The sequence below is a fragment of the Anomaloglossus baeobatrachus genome, chromosome 8 (assembly GCF_048569485.1).
Source record: "Anomaloglossus baeobatrachus isolate aAnoBae1 chromosome 8, aAnoBae1.hap1, whole genome shotgun sequence".
Lineage (NCBI taxonomy): Eukaryota > Metazoa > Chordata > Amphibia > Anura > Aromobatidae > Anomaloglossus > Anomaloglossus baeobatrachus.
Window position 1 is genome coordinate 167,218,162 of NC_134360.1, and position 17,939 is coordinate 167,236,100.

Consider the following 17,939-nt stretch of genomic DNA (forward strand, 5'->3'; position numbering starts at 1 on the left):
TAGGGACAGTGCAGTGCTTTGTTTTATGTAGCGTTCCTGCTGCAAAATCCCAAATAGTCCTTTTAACACTAGAACTACTGAGGTAGTCATTTTGACTACTTCGCACTATGTAGTTCTAGTAGGTGTCACGAGTCCAGTAGTGTTAAGGGCTGAAGATAGTGTGCATTAGCTACTAGCAGCTGTGTAAATCGTAGAAATAGCTATAGGTACAGTGTTAGTGCATTGCTTAGTTAGGTGAGAGCTGTTCCTGTTTTAAACCACCCAAAAAAAATCCTCTTATTAGTGCTGCATATGGTCTGTTACTGCAGTGTGTGATAGGGAGAGCTTATTCATAGGTAGGGAGAGATTTATAGCTGTCCTGACATCTGCTACTAATAATCAACAATCCTAGCACTGCTACATCCCTTGTGTGTGTTCTACTAGGAATAGGTATTACAACTTGCAAAAAAAGAGCCCAAAATTGTCAAAACAATGGGTTCAGGTGTAGTGTAGTGCCTGTCAGCCACCATCTCAATTTATACCAGCACAGTAGGGTGATGACTATTTTAAAAATTTTGCAAAACGAAAATGAAACCCCTTACATTCGAGGAACAATTGCATTCAAATGACATTAGTATCATCAAATTTGTAAAATATTCAAAAAAGTTCCCCCTCTTTTTCATTTCAAAATTTTCAAAAAAACGATTTTTCGTATTTTAATTTTTTGAAGATTCTGGAATGATTTAGAATATTCAGGAATAATTTAGAACATCTAGAAAAAGAATAATCTAGTGAAAAAATGACATTTTTAATTGTTACCCATTAAAAATGTATATTTAACATTTTCTTTAAAAGTTAGATCTAGCCTTACAAACATGTGCTATAAGAAGAGCTGAAAGAATTGAAAAGCATGTGGTACATTTGGAGTCAGGCAGCCATCTTGGATACTAGAAAGTGAATATTAATGTGAATAAGTTTTTTAATTTAAAAAGTGTATATGAAGTGAATAAGTGATAAAATTATTGTAATAAATAAATAGTGTAAATGTTTATAGATTTCTAAGTAATATTGGGAAAGAAAATAAGAAAGTAAATGTTGATATGAAATAGTGCTCCTTTGGAATCAATTCATCCAAGAAAACGAATCAGACTATCAATATTTCAAGCTCAAGCCAGCACTTCGCAATCGCAACCCACACATGATACTGTCTCTGACTCTTTACCCGAGACTCCAAAGCCAACCTCTTTTTCCAAGTCATCTTCTCCTGACTGTACACTGAAATACAAAAGAGAAAGCACTACAACAGCAAATTTACTGGTACTGAAAAACAACATTTCTACACATTAAGCAAATAAAGTGCTTGCAACCATTGCTGAACAAGGTCATGATGTACCGGTTCCAAGTCAGTCGGGTGTCTGGAGATGAATAATCTCAGAAGGACAGAAAATGAAAACCAAAATTTTTGAAAAACTTCAAAGCAAAGATCCCTATTGTCTCCACTTCGATGGTAAAAGAATCCAAGGGGAAGAGTATCAAGTAGTTCTGCTGAAAAATACCACAACCGAAATCAAACTCGGTATTCTGAAATGTGAGAATGGTTCTGCCACGGCTATTCACAAGGAACTACATCAGCTAATTGATGAATACGACGCATGGGAAAATATTCGCATGATAATCTGCAACACGGCAGCAGTAAATACTGGTTGTTTGAACGGGATTGTAACGCTGATACAGGATGATGTCTTGAGAAAGGGCTATCTGAAGCCACAATACATTGGCTGTCAACACCATGTACTCGACCTCCTACTGAAGCACGTCATGAATTTCCTTATTCCAGAGTTAACGAAGAAACCAGAACTCAATTATTTCTTCATTTACAAATTAACAGAAAACTATGCCTCACTTCAGATTGATTACCACCAAGTTGCAACAGATGATGTCAACACAGGGGAGAATCCTGGATGGCGAGATGATTTCAAGTTCTTATATGAACTATGTCAGCCATATCGTCATTACAAAACAACATCACGTTGGCCTTGAATCAGTTGGAAGAAACTCCCAAACCTGCACATGGCAAGATGGAAGTTGCGAGCTGTATATGCTGTTATAGCATTTTTTCTGATACTAGAGTGGCGCCGCGTCCTCGGTATAGCATGCGACTTCATCTGCTATGAATGGGCAAATGCCTGGCTCCAGTCACAACACTACAACAAAGCGTCCTTCAATGAACTGTTAACCTCACTCACCAAGACAAAGTGCAAGAAGGCAATTAAGTGTTTGAAGGCGCACTGGTTGGTCGAGGAGTCATTAATTGACATTCCCAGATCTAACCAAAATGCTGAACGTGCTGTAAAACTGATGGAGGAACTACATGCGAAATCGAAAAAAATTGAATTTTTGAATCTAAAATTCATAGGAATAAATAATTTTTAAATACTTCTTCTGTACATATTGTACTTATAATTAACTGTTTTATACCGTATTTGTTAAAAAACTAATAACAGTTGCTTAGTTATTACTATTATCATTTCAATAATGCAAAATTGCATGTCCTTTTTTGGGAAAAAAAATAATTTTTGCCTTATTTCATTTGAATGAAAGGGAGAACTTTTTTAAAAAACAAAAAAAGCAATACTTATTCTTAAATTACCCATAACAGTTCCTCGATTGCACATGGTTTCCTAAAAAAAACAATTTTTGTCATTACACTACCAGCACAGTTTCGTCCTTGTTTTGGCTTCATAGCGTACCTAAACTCCATAGTACCCTACTAAAAATAAAATAGTGTAAGTTTAAAAAAATAAATAAAATTGCTGTCACAGCCTGTAGTTCTGTCTGAAGCCAAATTCCATAATATATAGCATCCTGGTGGTGGCTTCATATCTTACAGAACTTAGATAGTGGCCTGCTGCAACTAACACACAGTGTCAGTGTTACCAAATTTTATTTAATACTCGGTGTCAGTGGCCCTATTTCTGCCTCAAGGCCAGTACCTTCCTAGCAGCAACCTAACATACTTTTGGGGGCTTCATATCTTACAGAACTTAAATAGTGGCTTGCTCTTATTAAAACACAGGGTCAGTGTTCGAAAATTTTAATTAATACTCGGTGTCAGTGGCACTACTTCTGCCTCAAGGCCAGTACCTTCCTAGCTGCAACTTAGCATACAGTGCTGGCCTAAAGTATTGGGACCACTGCAATTCTGTCAGATAATACTTAGCTTCTTCTTGAAAATGATTGCAATTACAAATTCTTTGGTATTATTATCTTCATTTAATTTGTCTTCAATGAAAAAAAAAAATTGTCATAAAGCCAAATTGGATATAAGTCCACACCAAACATAAAAAAGGGGTGGACAAAAGTATTGGCACTGTTTGAAAAATCATGTGATGCTTCTCTAATTTGTGTAATTAACAGCACCTGGCTGTAACTTACCTGTGGCACCTAACAGGTGTTGGCAATAACTAAATCACACTTGCAGCCAGTTGACATGGATTAAAGTTGACTCAACCTCTGTTCTGTGTCCTTGTGTGTACCACATTGAGCATGGAGAAAAGAAAGAAGACCAAAGAACTGTCTGAGGACTTGAGAATCCAAATTGTGAGGAAGCATGAGCAATCTAAAGGCTACAAGTCCATCTCCAAAGACCTGAAAGTTCCTTTGTCTACGGTGCGCAGTGTCATCAAGAAGTTTAAAGCCTATGGCACTGTGGCTAACCTCCCCAGATGTGGAAGGAAAAGAAAAATTGACGAGAGATTTCAAAGCAAGATTGTGCGGATGGTGGATAAAGAACCTCGACTAACATCCAAACAAGTTCAAGCTGCCCTTTAGTCCGAGGGTACAACAGTGTCAACCCATACTATCCATCGGCATCTGAATGAAAAGGGACTGTATGGTAGGATACCCAGGAAGACCCCACTTCTTACCCCGAGATATAAAAAAGCCAGGCTGGAGTTTGCCAAAACTTACCTGAGAAAGCCTAAAACATTTTGGAAGAATGTTCTCTGGTCAGATGAGACAAAAGTATAGCTTTTTGGGAAAAGCCATCAACATAGAGTTCACGGGAAAAAAAAAGAAGAGGCATTCAAAGAAAAGAACACGGTCTCTACAGTCAAACATGGCAGAGGTTCCCTGATGTTTTAGGGATGTTTTGCTGCCTCTGGCACCGGACTGCTTGACCGTGTGCATGGCATTATGAAGTCTGAAGACTACCAACAAATTTTGCAGCATAATGTAGGGCCCAGTGTGAGAAAGCTGGGTCTCCCTAAGAGGTCATGGGTCTTCAAGCAGGACAATGACCCAAACCACACTTTAAAAAAGCACTAGAAAACGGTTTGACAGAAAGCAATGGAGACTACTAAAGTGGCCAGCAATGAGTCCAGACCTGAAACCCATAGAACACCTGTGGAGAGATCTCAAAATGGCAGTTTGGAGAAGGCACCCTTCAAATCTCAGGGACCTGGAGCAGTTTGCCAAAGAAGAATGGTCTAAAATTCCAGCAGAGCATTGTAAGAAACTCATTGATGGTTACCAGAAGCGGTTGTTCACAGTTATTTTGGGTAAAGGTTGTGCAACCAAGTATTAAGCGGGCTTCACATGGTACGATCTATCGCGCGATTGCACGAGCGATCATACCCGCCCCCATCGTTTGTGTGTCACGGGCAAATCGCTGCCTGTGTCACACAATGTCGTTGAACCGCCGTCACACATACTTACCTGATGAGCGACCTTGCTGTGGGCGGCGAACATTCTCTTCCTGAAGGGGGAGGGACGTTCGGCATTCCGCATTCCGCATAGCCGTCGGGTGCCGCGGGACGCAGGCAAGCTGTGTTCATCGTTCTTGTGGTGTCACACGGAGCGACGTGTGCTGCCACGGGAACGATGAACAACCTGCGCTATTAAGAATAAACGATATTTTAAAAATAAGCGACGAGTACACGATCGACGATTTTTTACCGATTTGCGATCGCACATAGGTGTCACACGAGACAATGTCGTGAACGATGCCGGATGTGCGTCATAAAAACCGTGACCCCGACGATGCATCGCACGATAGATTGTCTCGTGTGATGCCCGCATTAGGCTAAGGGTGCCAATACTTTTGTCTGGCCCATTTTTGGAGTTTTGTGTTAAATGAACAATGATTTGATTTTTGCTTCATTCTCTTTTGTGTTTTTTCATTGCAAGTAAAATAAATGAAGATAATAATACCAAAGAATTTGTGATTGCAATAATTTTCAGGAAGAAACTGAGTATTATCTGACAGAATTGCAGGGGTGCCAATACTTTTGGCCAGCACTGTACATTTGGGGGCTTCGTATCTTACAGAACTTAGATAGTGGCTTGTTCTTATTAAAACACAGTGTCAGTGTTACCAAATTTTAATTAATACTCGGTGTCAGTGGCTCTACTTCTGCCTGAAGCAAAATACCTTCGTAGCACCAAACTAGCATCTTGGTGGTGGCGTCTTCCTATCTTATAGAACCTACATAGTGTCCTGCTCTTACTAAAACACAGTGTCAGTGTTACCAAATTTTAATTAATACTCGGTGTTAGTGGCTGTACTCCTGCCTGAAGGCCAATACATTCATAGCACCAAACTAGCATCCTGGTGGTGGCAACTTCATATCTCACAGAGTCTACATAGTTTCCTGCACGTACTAAAACATTCTGAGTGCCAAAAAGCAATACTAAAATAAAACTGTTTTCTTTTAGGGCCAAAGGGCTATACTACAATAGACCCACTTCCTTACAATGGGCACTTCAGGTTTACAGGCCCTCATGCACATCTCTATCCAGGGACAATGTGGAGCTTCCCAATTTTTGGCTGCCCTGCCAAAGGGCTATACTACAATAGACCCACTTCCTTACAATGGGCACTTCAGGTTCACAGGCCCTCATGCACGTCTCTATCCAGGGATAATGTGGAGCTTCCCAATTTTTGTCTGCCCTGCCAAAGGGCTATACTACAATAGACCCACTTCCTTACAATGGGCACTTCATGTTTACAGGCCCTCATGCACGTCTCTATCCAGGGACAATGTGGAGCTTCCCAATTTTTGGCTGCCCTGCCAAAGGGCTATACTACAATAGACCCACTTCCTTACAATGGGTACTTCCGGTTTACAGGCCCTCATGCACGTCTCTATCCAGGGACAATGTGGAGCTTCCCAATTTTTGGCTGCCCTGCCAAAGGGCTATACTACAATAGACCCACTTCCTTACAATGGGCACTTCAGGTTTACAGGCCCTCATGCACGTCTCTATCCAGGGACAATGTGGAGCTTCCCAATTACCCACTTTCTTACAATGGGCACTTCAGGTTTACAGGCCCTCATGCACGTCTCTGTCCAGGGACAATGTGGAGCTTCCCAATTTTTGGCTGCCCTGCCAAAGGGCTATACTACAATAGACCCACTTCCTTACAATGGGCACTTCAGGTTTACAGGCCATCATGCACGTCTGTATGCAGGGGCATTGGTGAACCTCACAATTTTGGACTGCCCTGGCAAAGGAAAATACTACAAAGACTCACTTTCTCAAAATGGGCACATTAGACTCAAGAGGCCTTCATGTACGTCTCTTCTCATGGACATCGGAGTGCCACACAATGTTTTCACGTAAAATCTTTCATGTAATCTCAAAAAGTAACATACACCAGCTCTATCTCACTATTAGGTATGTGCCCTTAACATTTCCGCCATGAAAATTCATTTTGGTGTCATTTTGGAAGGTTTTCTGGCGAGTCCGTAAAAATGGCGTAAAACTCGGATAAAATTGTTCAAAGCTGTGACTTTGGAGTGATAAATGCTTCAAGGGGTCTTCCCCATGCTGTTGCCATGTCATTTGAGCACTCTTCTGAGACTTTTGTGACATTTTTAGGGTTTCTACATGCTGCCGGGGGTCATTTCAGAAAAATACTCGGGTCTCCCATAGGATAACATTGGGCTCGGTGCTCGGGCCGAGTACACGAGTATCTTGGGATGCTCGGCCCGAGCCTCGAGCACCCGAGCTTTTTGGTACTCGCTCATCACTAATCATCACTTATGGGCAAAGCAATACTGTCTGCCTTGGGCCACACCAATGTTCTTCTGTACCTCACTCTAAACCTCCCCCAACCAAAGTGAACTGCCGAATCAGCCGCCAGGCACCCCGAATCCAGTCTGGAAAGTTCACCAAAATGGGGGTGATAGCCATAATTACAGTGGTGCCAGTAGATTGATTAACCCAGTTATTAAATGCAAATTCAGTCACAGGCAACAAAGAACACCAGTCATCCTGCTAAGATGTGGCAAGACACCGTAAAATCTGTTCCAGAGACTGATTGGTCCTCTCCGTCTGCCCGTTTGTCTCGGGATGGTAAGAAGAGAAGGTTAATTCGATACCTAATCTCTTGCAAAATGCCCTCCAAAACTTAGACACAAATTGCACCCCTCTGTCAGACACCATGTTCAGAGGCCCGCTATGCATTTGTACAATATGTTCAATAAACAATTTGGACAGTGTTTCTGCATTAAGTAATCCTGCGAATGGGACAAAATGCGCCTGCTTGGTAAATCTGTCCAACACTACTCAGACAACAGTCTTGACTTTGAAAAAAGGAGATCGGTTATAAAATCCATGGACAAAAGAATCCAGGGTCTATCTGGAATTGGTAAAGGTACCAATTCTCCAGCCGGCCAATTATGGGAGACTTTAGCACATGCACATGTATCACAAGCAGACACAAACACAGCGAAATCAGAGGACATGGATCATGACAGTTTCTCTGGTGACAGAAGGAAGGCCCTTTATACCAATCAGTTCTCTTACAGGATTGGTAGAGATCGCTGCTCTCTCATTGGTCACTAGTTCAATCCGACTGCATAATTTTAATCTGAACTACATAGTCAGAAGGGCTGAGGCCATACACATTTAAAGGGCAATCCACATTTACAGACAAGAGGACCCAGTCATTCTCACATGAGACAATGACTAACTTCTCTTGGTTTAACAAACAAAGGAAAAATATATCTGGCCTAATTAAGAACAATTAACCCCCCCACACAAATGGCCAAAAGCTGAGTCATCATATAGTGGTCCAGGTATTTCACTAACTTACAAAACTTTTCACTTCCTGTGAGAGTACCCCTCACATTAGTGCCTGAGTGCTTGGAGGGTCTAATGAAACTGTCCAAGAATTTTGATAGTGTTCCCTGCATCTGATAGACCTGTTGTGTATCTTTCTCATCTCTCCTCTTTGGTTGCCCAAGGAAATATCACCTCTGCCACCAGCATTGTCAGATGGAAATGTTTGGATCAATTCTTCAATTATGGCCTATTGCACTATTTTTGTAGCCCTCTCCGTCGCACAAAGGAGAGATGTAAAGTATTCCTTGTAGTGTGGGTCGAGAAGGGTGAACACGTAGTAATTGGCAAAAATGATGAAAATGTACAGTATATAATGCGAGAGTCACACGAAAGGAAGCAGAAAATAAAGTCAGCCATGTGTGCCAGACTACCAACAGGCAAAACTTCCTTGTCCCCACCAGGAGGATTTTTCTCCATTTCCTCCTCCCTTTCCTCCTCCTGTTCCTCCTTTGTAATGCAGGCAACCATCTCCCATTCCTCCTCCTTGTCCTCAGCCTGCCCCTCCTCATTATTATCTAATCTTTGCTTATAAGACAGGATTAGGCTGGGTCGGGTAGTATCACCATGTAAACTTTCTTCCTCTGTCTCCATCTGGTTAGCAGGTAAAGCTTTCACTTTATTTGTGAGAAACAAGCATTTGAGTAAATACAGAAGCGGGATACTTATGCTAATTATGGCGTCATCAACGCTCACCATCTTGGTTGATTCCTCAATGTTTTGGAAAGCCACAGATGTCAGACATCCATGGCCAGTCGTTGGTTCTTATGTGCAGAGACTGACTGGAAAACCGACGGGCATATTGTAGCTGGTATTCAACTACTGCTCTCTGCTGCTTACAAATCCTTGCCAATGTGACGCCCTGGCCTATCAGGTCATCACAGGATATTGTGCAATCTTCCCTTCTGCACGGTATCCACCCTCCTTGGTTAACAGATCCCAGTCCTCTGCTGTTGTTAACAGCTTGTCCAATCAAAATCCTAGGAACACTTCCAACTTGAACCTACCAAACAAACCATTGGGGGGCCTGAAGGGAATAGGGCCGCCCACATGTGGGTTGGTGAGGAAAAAGTGAGGACAGTGTCAGTTGAGTTGAGGAGAGTGGAAGGAGAGCTCCTGCATAAAATGTGGCAGACGTTGGTCTGAGCCTGGTAGGAGCTGGAACCACAGGGGACAGTGTCAAGGGGCACGGACTGCCAAAAAGGGCAGCCAGTGGCCTTGAGCTGTCACCGGGCAGGGGCCAGGGCACGACGGGGTACGTGGACCCCAGGCCGGAAAGTAGCTTCACGCGTTCCGGTAATTTACCGGACGGGGGTGAAGACTTCAAGTGTAATCCCCAACCCGCTCCAAAATTGGGGTACTAGCGCACCGATGGGATAGGACTTTCCCACTATAGTCCAAAGAAATCCTACGCGTGAACCCTGAGAGCAAACTCACTCCGTTAGCCATACGGGTGAGCGGGACCCGGAGAGTTTCATACCAACGGATCCAATTGAGACTAAGGTGCCAGAGATAGGACCAAAGACCAACAACAACACCAGCGGCACGGATCCAGGCGTGTTCCCCGTGGACTACAGTGGTGCTCAGAACTTTGGTTTACAAGCTGTTGGTGTGGTTATTCTGGGACTGAGTGAGTACCTTGTAAACCCCTGCACCCATCTCCCCAATGCTACCCAAAAACACCATCCTACACCAACGGGCCCCGGGACACGAACCCCCTACCCACGGAGGGGTTAAACATCAGGCTGCCACACCATCGTCACCGGGCTCCCCAATGACATCGGTGCTCCCTCACATTACCATGCACCGTGGGTGGCATCACAAACTTTCCAAAATCCCCCTGTACAAATCTGCCCCCCTTTCTTGTAATTGAGTGGCCGCGCGACCCTAGGGTCCGGAGACACCTGGAGCCACAGCGGATCTGGATCCGACTGGTGGCAGCAGCCCGGCTGCTCACCCGGGGGCAGTACACCTCGAAAAACCTGGCGTCACGAACAGGATACGAGCAGGATCCACTTACCTGGGTGACGTGCACCTTGAGAATCGAAGACCGCGAGTCAAATCTCTGTTTCCCGCTAATTCCGCCATTTTCCGCCATTTTGTCGCGCCAAAACCCATCTTCTCCGAGAAAGCGCATGAAGATTAGGTCCCGCCCCTCATCTTCCTGAAGAGGCTATAACCGGAAGTTCCCAGAGGACCACGGTCAGCGAGAGAGTGCTGCGAAAAGACAGAGGGGGCGGGCCAGAATGTGTTACTAGCGGAAATGGAGCAGGGATGCCAGGACTGTGTCACAGTGTTCCTGGATGACGCAGTGGCAGGATGGCAGAGCGAGACTGTTTCCCGGAGCATGCTGTCCCCGGAACTGCGGCATGCATAGAGGAGGAAACAGAGCAGCTATGCTGAAGGATGCGGACGCAATTCCTCTTCATTTTCAACTACTGGAGGGAAGAGATGAGGAGCCTGGCGGTGGCGGTGCGAGCCCGTGAGATTGAAATCCCACGTGAAGAGAGGGTAAGTGGTTACCCAGTCCCTGCTGATTGCACAAATCCGGCCAAAGTGGCTGAGAGATCCGGACTGTCCCAGCTCACGGTGAGCGCTCCACAGCCGACTACCCTGTCCTCAGAGGACGCCGAGCTGCCCCCACCAACCCCGGCAGTGGAACCTTCAGTATGTTTACCAGAGCCTCCAGCTGCAGAGATCCAGAGCAAAGCCCTCATTCCAGCCACAACAGTGGTCCCTCAGACACCGACCAGACGAGACCCGGCCGCATCACTGGGCTCGTCCTCCGAGGTGGAGCATCCGGTCCCTGCAACCCCGGCTGTGGAGCAGTCAGTTAATCTGTCTACACCAGCGGCAGTGGAGCCAAGATGTCTGCCGGTTACGCTACCGCGCGGCTGCCCGACGGCTGTCAGGGCCGCAGAAGTCTACTTACCCCCAGTGCCAGAGGCTGAAATGCAGCCCAACATCGATCCCCGTGCTGGAGAGGTGCACGGGCGGTGGCTACTACGATTCCGTACAAAAGCGATAGCCAGAGAGTGATGCCGGAGAATTGTCGCTCAAGAGCTTGTGAGTGGAAGTGCCACCTGGGTCTTGGGTCCGTGGTATGGTGGCCAGAGGCTGCGCTGTTCCCTGGAAGGGCCACCGATGCAGGTTGATAGTGACTGTCCGTTGCAATAAGGGGGGTGTTACACGCTACGATATATCGGGCGATATGTCGTTGGGGTAACGGATTCTATGACGCACATCCGGCATCGTTTGACATATCGTAGCATGTGACAGCTACGAGCGACTGTTAACAAGCAAAAATACTCACCTTTTCGTTGCTTGTTGACACGTTGCTCATTTTCATAAAATCGTTCCTCCTTCTGCGCGCCAGTTGTTCATCATTCCTGAGGCAGCACACATCTCTCCATGTGACACCCCGGGAACTACGAACACAGCTTACCTGCAGCCGCCGGCAATGCGGAAGGAAGGAGGTGGGCGGGATGTTACGTCCCGCTCATCTCTGCCCCTCCGCTTCTATTGGATGGCCCCTGTGTGACATCGCTGTGATGCCGAACGTCCCTCCCCCTTCAGGAAGAGGATGTTTGCCGCCCACAGCGAGGTAGTTCGGGAGGTAAGTACGTGTGACGGGGGTTAATGACTTTGTGCAACACGGGCAACAAATTTCCCGTGACGCACAAACGATGGGGGCGGGTGCGATCGCTCATGCGATTGCACGATATATCGTCCCATGTAATGGGGCCTTTATGCAACAGGGAAAAGTGTTAAATATTACAGTACTAACAGTTGCGATGCCTTAGAATTTTAGGTATCGGTGTTTCGTTTGTTATTTTACACAGTTTGTTATTTTTCATATAGAAAATGTTAGTGAATCAACCAGTTTTTAATGAAAAAAGAGAAAGTTACCTGATTTTCTAAAAAAAAAATTCCAAAGTGTGTACACCGTTACATGGACTTCGTTCAATTTTATATATATTAAGTAAGAAAAATGGACCACGGTCACAGGACTGGCGGGACCAACACAAACTTGTGTCTTGTAAAATAGTTTCACCTTCTGTGCCAGCCATAGTCGTCAAAGGTACAACACTCGGGACCTTAACCTGGCCATGGACACTTTAGGTTTCCAAGGGGAACAGGTTGCTTGGGTGGCAGGTTATTGGGATCCGGGACGTTGGGCAACAAACTCTTAGGGGTACTTTGCACATTGCGACATCACAGGTGCGATGTCAGTGGGGTCAAATCGAAAGTGACGCACATCCGGCGTCGCTGTCGACATCGCAGTATGTGAATCCTTTTACATACGATTAACGAGCGCAAAAGCGTTGTTATCATATGATCGGTGTAGGGTCCGACATTTCCATAATTTTGCAGCAGCGACGGTACGATGTTTTTCCTCGTTCCAGCAGGCAGCACACATCGCTGTCTGTGAAGCCGTAGGAGCGAGGAACATCACCTTACCTGCGTCCCGGCTGCAATCAGGAAGGAAGGAGGTGGGCAGGATGTTTACGTCCTTAGGAAGGAGGTGGGTCGCCGGCCAGAGCGACGCTGCAGGGCAGATGAGTGCATGTGAAGCTGCCGTAGCGATAATGTTCGCTACGGCAGCAATCACAAGATATTGCTGCTGCGAGGGGGCGGGGACTATCACGCTCGAAATCGCAGCATCGGCTTGCGATGTCGCAAGGTGCAAAGTACCCCTTAGTATAAGTAAAATTTTAATAAGGTTAAGTGCATTACCTCCCCTGTGTGGGATGGACCCTTTTAAATAAAAGTATGTTAACTTATTTTCTTTTCAGTTCCAACAAAACAAAATAAACCTCTGTCATCCTGTAGCTCGCAGATGAGCTACGTTTAATCAAGGGGGTATGTGACGCCCTGGCCTATCGGGTCGTCCCAGGGTATTGTGCAATCTGACCTTCTGCACGGTATCCACCCTCCTTGGTTAACGGATCCCAGTCCTTTGGTGTTGTTAACAGCTTGTCCAAACAAAATCCTAGGAACACTTCCCACTTGAACCTACCACACAAACCATTGGGGGACCTGAAGGAAATAGGGCCGCCCACATGGGGGTTGGTAAGGAAAAAGTGAGTACAGTGTCAGTTGAGTTGAGTTGAGTTGAGGAGAGTGGAAGGAGAGCTCCTGTATATTAGGTGGCAGACGTTGGTCTGGGCCTGGTAGAAGCTGGAACCTGGTCGCAGGGGACAGTGTCAAGCGGCACGGACTGCCGAGGAGGGCAGCCGGGGGCCTTGAGCTGTCATCGGGCAGGGGCCAGGGCACGACGGGATACGTGGACCCCAGGCCGGAAAGTAGCTTCACGTGTTCTGGAAATGTACCCAACGGGCGTGAAGACTTCCAGTGTCATCCCCAATCCGCTCCAAAATCGGGGTACTAGCGCACCGATGGGATAGAACTTTCCCACTACAGTCCAAAGAAATCCTACGCGTGAACCCTGAGAGCAAGCTCACTCCGTTAGCCATACGGGTGAGCAGGACTCATAGAGTTTCATACCAAGGGGTCTAATTGAGACTAAAGTGCCTAAGATAGGGCCACAGAGCAACAACAACACCAGCGGCATGGATCCAGGCGTGCTCCCTGTGGACGAAAGTGGTGCTAAGAACTTTGGTGTACAAGCTGTCGGTGTGGTTATTCTGGGACTGAGTGAGTACCTTGTAAACCCTGCACCCATGTCCCCAACGGCCCCCAAAAACACCATCCTACACCAACGGGCCCCGGGACATGAACCCCCTACCCACGGAGGGGTTAAACATCAGGCTGTTACACCATCATCACCGGTCTCCCCAATGGCAGCAGTGGTCCTTCACGTTACCACGCACCGTGGGTGGCATCACAAACTTTCCAAAATCCCCCTGTACATATCTACCCCCCTTTCTTTTAATCGAGTAGCCGCACGACCCCTGGGTCCCGAGACCCCTCGAGCCACCGCGGATCCGGAACCGAGCGGTGGCAGCAGCCCAGCTGCTCGCCCGGGGGCGGTACACCAACATACGTAATGTTGAGTTCCAGCTCGTGGTCAGGTCACAAACTAGTCTATCCTGCACTTCTTAGCACTGCTGCAGCACTGCCAAACCGGCGGCAGCTGGGGCTTACTTGCGGGAATAAGCACATACGTGGCATAGTTTGACAATCAGCTAAGACAAATATGGGTAGGTTTTCAGAAAGAACTGAACCACTAAATTGAGCATGTAGGCCAGTCATGGTATGTGTGGCAGCTTGCCAAGCTTCAGAGCCACCACCATGTTATGATCATTATCACACTCGACAATAATTGGATGGAGGTTCAGTGGGAAGAGCCACAGATTTGTCTGGTCTGTTAGACCTTCCAACAAATTTGCAGTGGTGTGCTGTTTATCACCTAAAGAAAATAGTCTTAGCAGAACCTGTTGGTGCTTCACTAAGGCAGTGCTGCAGTCTTTCTAGATGCGACAGATATGGGCGACAATTCATAGATGAAGAATGAGGAGGATGGGATGCAGGTACTGGTTTAGGAGGTGAAGGAAACCCTGATGGAACTAGGTTCCGCAATTCTAGGCTTCGGAAGCACACGTGCCATCCCAGGGTCTGATTCGGTCCCAGTCTCCATTAAGTTCACACAGTGTGCCGCCAGGGAAATGTAGCATCCCAGGCTACAAGTGTTTACGTGTTGGTGTTTAAGTGGACCTTCTCAGTACCTGCGTTGGTGAGGGCACCGGTAATGTTATGGGCCACAAGCTTGTGTACAGAGGTACAATGAAGGTGGGAGACAAAAATGAGATTTGGTCACAATATAGTTTTATTAATAAAAAAAACAGAGCAAAATTAAATAAAATGGCAGAACAGATATGGCATTGAACCACAGCAGAACCAAAAAAAACGAGGTGTAAGTGGCAATAAAATAAATACATGACCTGAAGTGCACCAGCATTTATATATTCATAGAATAAATTGTATAACAGATCTAAGAGGTAAAATAAATAAAAACAGTTTATTCTCATGATTAGTATAACACATATTGACACACAGAATATAATGTATATGCAATATGTAAAAAATGGTAAGGAAATCGTTAAATTACACCTGTTAGCTATGCAAATCAATAGTATTAAAGGGACAACTGCAATAGTTATATCTAAAAATAAGATATTATTCTATTAGTAAAGTGCTAATGCAAAGATGAATAAATAAATATAAGCAGCAGCGTCAATGATAAGTTCATGATATATGCCAAACAATATCAATGTGTGACGCTCTGGACTAGTCAGGTCGTCCCAGGTAGTCCCATGCACACACACCCCCCCTCGCCTTAGAAAGGTGACAGCAGCCAACCTACAAACCTTTGTCACCACCTCTGGGTTTGATATCCACACCAGGGGGTGGATCCAGGTGATTGGCTCCGCCCACCGAGGAGTTCACAGGCCCGGAAGCGGGAAAACAGTGAGTCATGAGATGAGCTTTGACAGTGAGTGGGGTGAGTCAAGTTCAAGGGCAGACCTGTGCTCATACCTGCCAAAGTCTACACGAGGTGTCTGAGTTGGAGCCCAGGCACCTTTAGCAAAGAGGCAGACGGTGGTGGCTGCCTGCAGGAGCTGGGATTACAGCCGGTGGAACCGTAGGGACCGGGGTCGGGCGGTGGCCCGCCGGTACCGAACCGGGAAACTGATTGGAAACCGGAGCACCAAAAGGGGTACTCAGACCCAGCACGAGGCCCAGAAACAACTAGGCTAAGTCAAATCAACTTATTGAGGACTGGACTTTAGGACCTTTCCCACACAAGAAATGACTGAAGACAACAGTCCAACCATTAGGGTAAAGCCAAGGCATAGAGACCCAAAGGGTCAGCGACTGCGGGCAAACAGGGCTCTTCCGACACACAGCTAGCCGGGGAGCAGACTACCGTTGCTTAGGCATAGGAGTCATAACGTTCACATTAAAGAGGTGCAGGAGAAAGGCGGAAACCACCAACCTGTTAAGGGGAAGCTGCAGCCGGCTGCGGGCAACATTCATCATCCCCTTTGGTTTACCAGAGACTCCAGCGTGTTTTATCATAGTGAGTACCCCAGTGCCTTCGGGCCGCGCACCGCGCTGCACCGCACCAGCACCCCAGCCAGATCCATCCCCTCACATCAGCACCTCCCTCGGGCCCCTGGGACCATCATCCCCCCTACCCACGGAGGGGGTCAACACTAAGCTGTGCAACACCATCCCCGGGAGCCTTGTCAATGGCAGCAGTGGTGTCCATCTATTCACCATATCCCGTGAGTGGCGTCACAAACTTAAAATCCCCCTGCAAACCACCGCGGCTCCGGCCGTGGTCCTCCCCACCGAAGTCCCTACGTGTAACGCCAATCCCCTTTCAGAGCGACGTGACCACCTGGGTCCGTGGAAGAGCTCGAGCCACCTGCCAACGAGCATGGATCTGAGCGGCTCAGCAGCTGGCCGAGCCCTGGGGCGGTACAAATGTATAAAGGGATATCAACATAGCATCAAATGAGATAACAGTGAATGTACACTGCATGTACCAAACAGTCAACAGAAGGAACTGCTGCACCAACCGCCTCACTTTTGTAGGTGTACACTGCTGCTTCAGAATAGGGACAAGAATCCGCCACAAAACTGGTTACGGGGTGCTCGTCCTAGCAGTTTGCAGTCCATGAGTTAAATCCATAGAAGAAAGAGGACGGCATTCACCAGGATCCAGTGAAATCTTTTATTTTAAAGGTGCATTAAAAGCGACAGGAGTAGAGCTCTCAGCAGGCCCCCTCACGGACGACGGCTGTTTCGCATATGAGTACGCCTCCTCGGGTCCATGTGGACAGGCATAGACCATCGCCTTATGAGACAGCCCTCTCATAAGGCGACGGTCTGTGCCTGTCCACATGGAACCGAGGAAGCGTACTCGTACGTGAAACAGCCGTCGTCCGTGAGGGGGCCTGCTGAGAGCTCTACTCCTGCCAGTTTTAATGCACCTTTAAAATAAAAGATTTCACTGGATCCTGGTGAGTGTCGTCCTCTTTCTTCTATGGATTTACACTGGATGTACACTAACGGATTAGTATACTGTAAGATATTAGTGCAATATCAAATAAATTAATGTACAATAATGTGCCAGGGCAATATTAAGGCACAAGAAGGTGATACCACAGTGTTAATGCAATATAGCAGCGTTAATTGTCCACCATGCACAGTAAAGTGCCAGTGCAATATCAATGCATAATGGTCTCCACAATGCTCAATAGCATGCCAGTACAATACCGATGCACAATGAAATGTGCTAATACAGTGTTATTTTACAGAGGGACCTACTGATATTATCCAACACATGTACACATCATACCTTATCACTTATACTTACCTAATATATTGATTTCACCTTGTATGTGTATATTTTTGTGTTTGACAACCCCTCCTCTTTTCTTGTGTAAAAGCAAAAAAAGAACCTGTGGAAAAGAAAGCGCATAGGGTCTTACCCTGACAAACAGGGGGTAAAGAAGAGTAATCCTACTCACCAATCAGGGTTGTGACAGGCACAACTCCTGTAGCAGCATGTGTGTGGATCACGGCAGCAGTACCCCAAGCGGCAGATAACAGAGAGAGGTAGTGGAACGGGGCTTTAGAAACCGCGCCAAAGATCCCAGATGTAATCTTGAATTAATGTATTTTTATTTGGCACAGGTCTACGCGTTTCAGGAGGCTCAGCTCCCTTCCTCAGGACCAGCAAGCACAAGATACATCAAATCTGCAGACGCACATGTGTACAAACCATATATACCCAGTAAAACATCAAAGAACCGCCCTCAAAAAGAAAAAAATCTGCGGGAAAACACTTCCATAGCTGC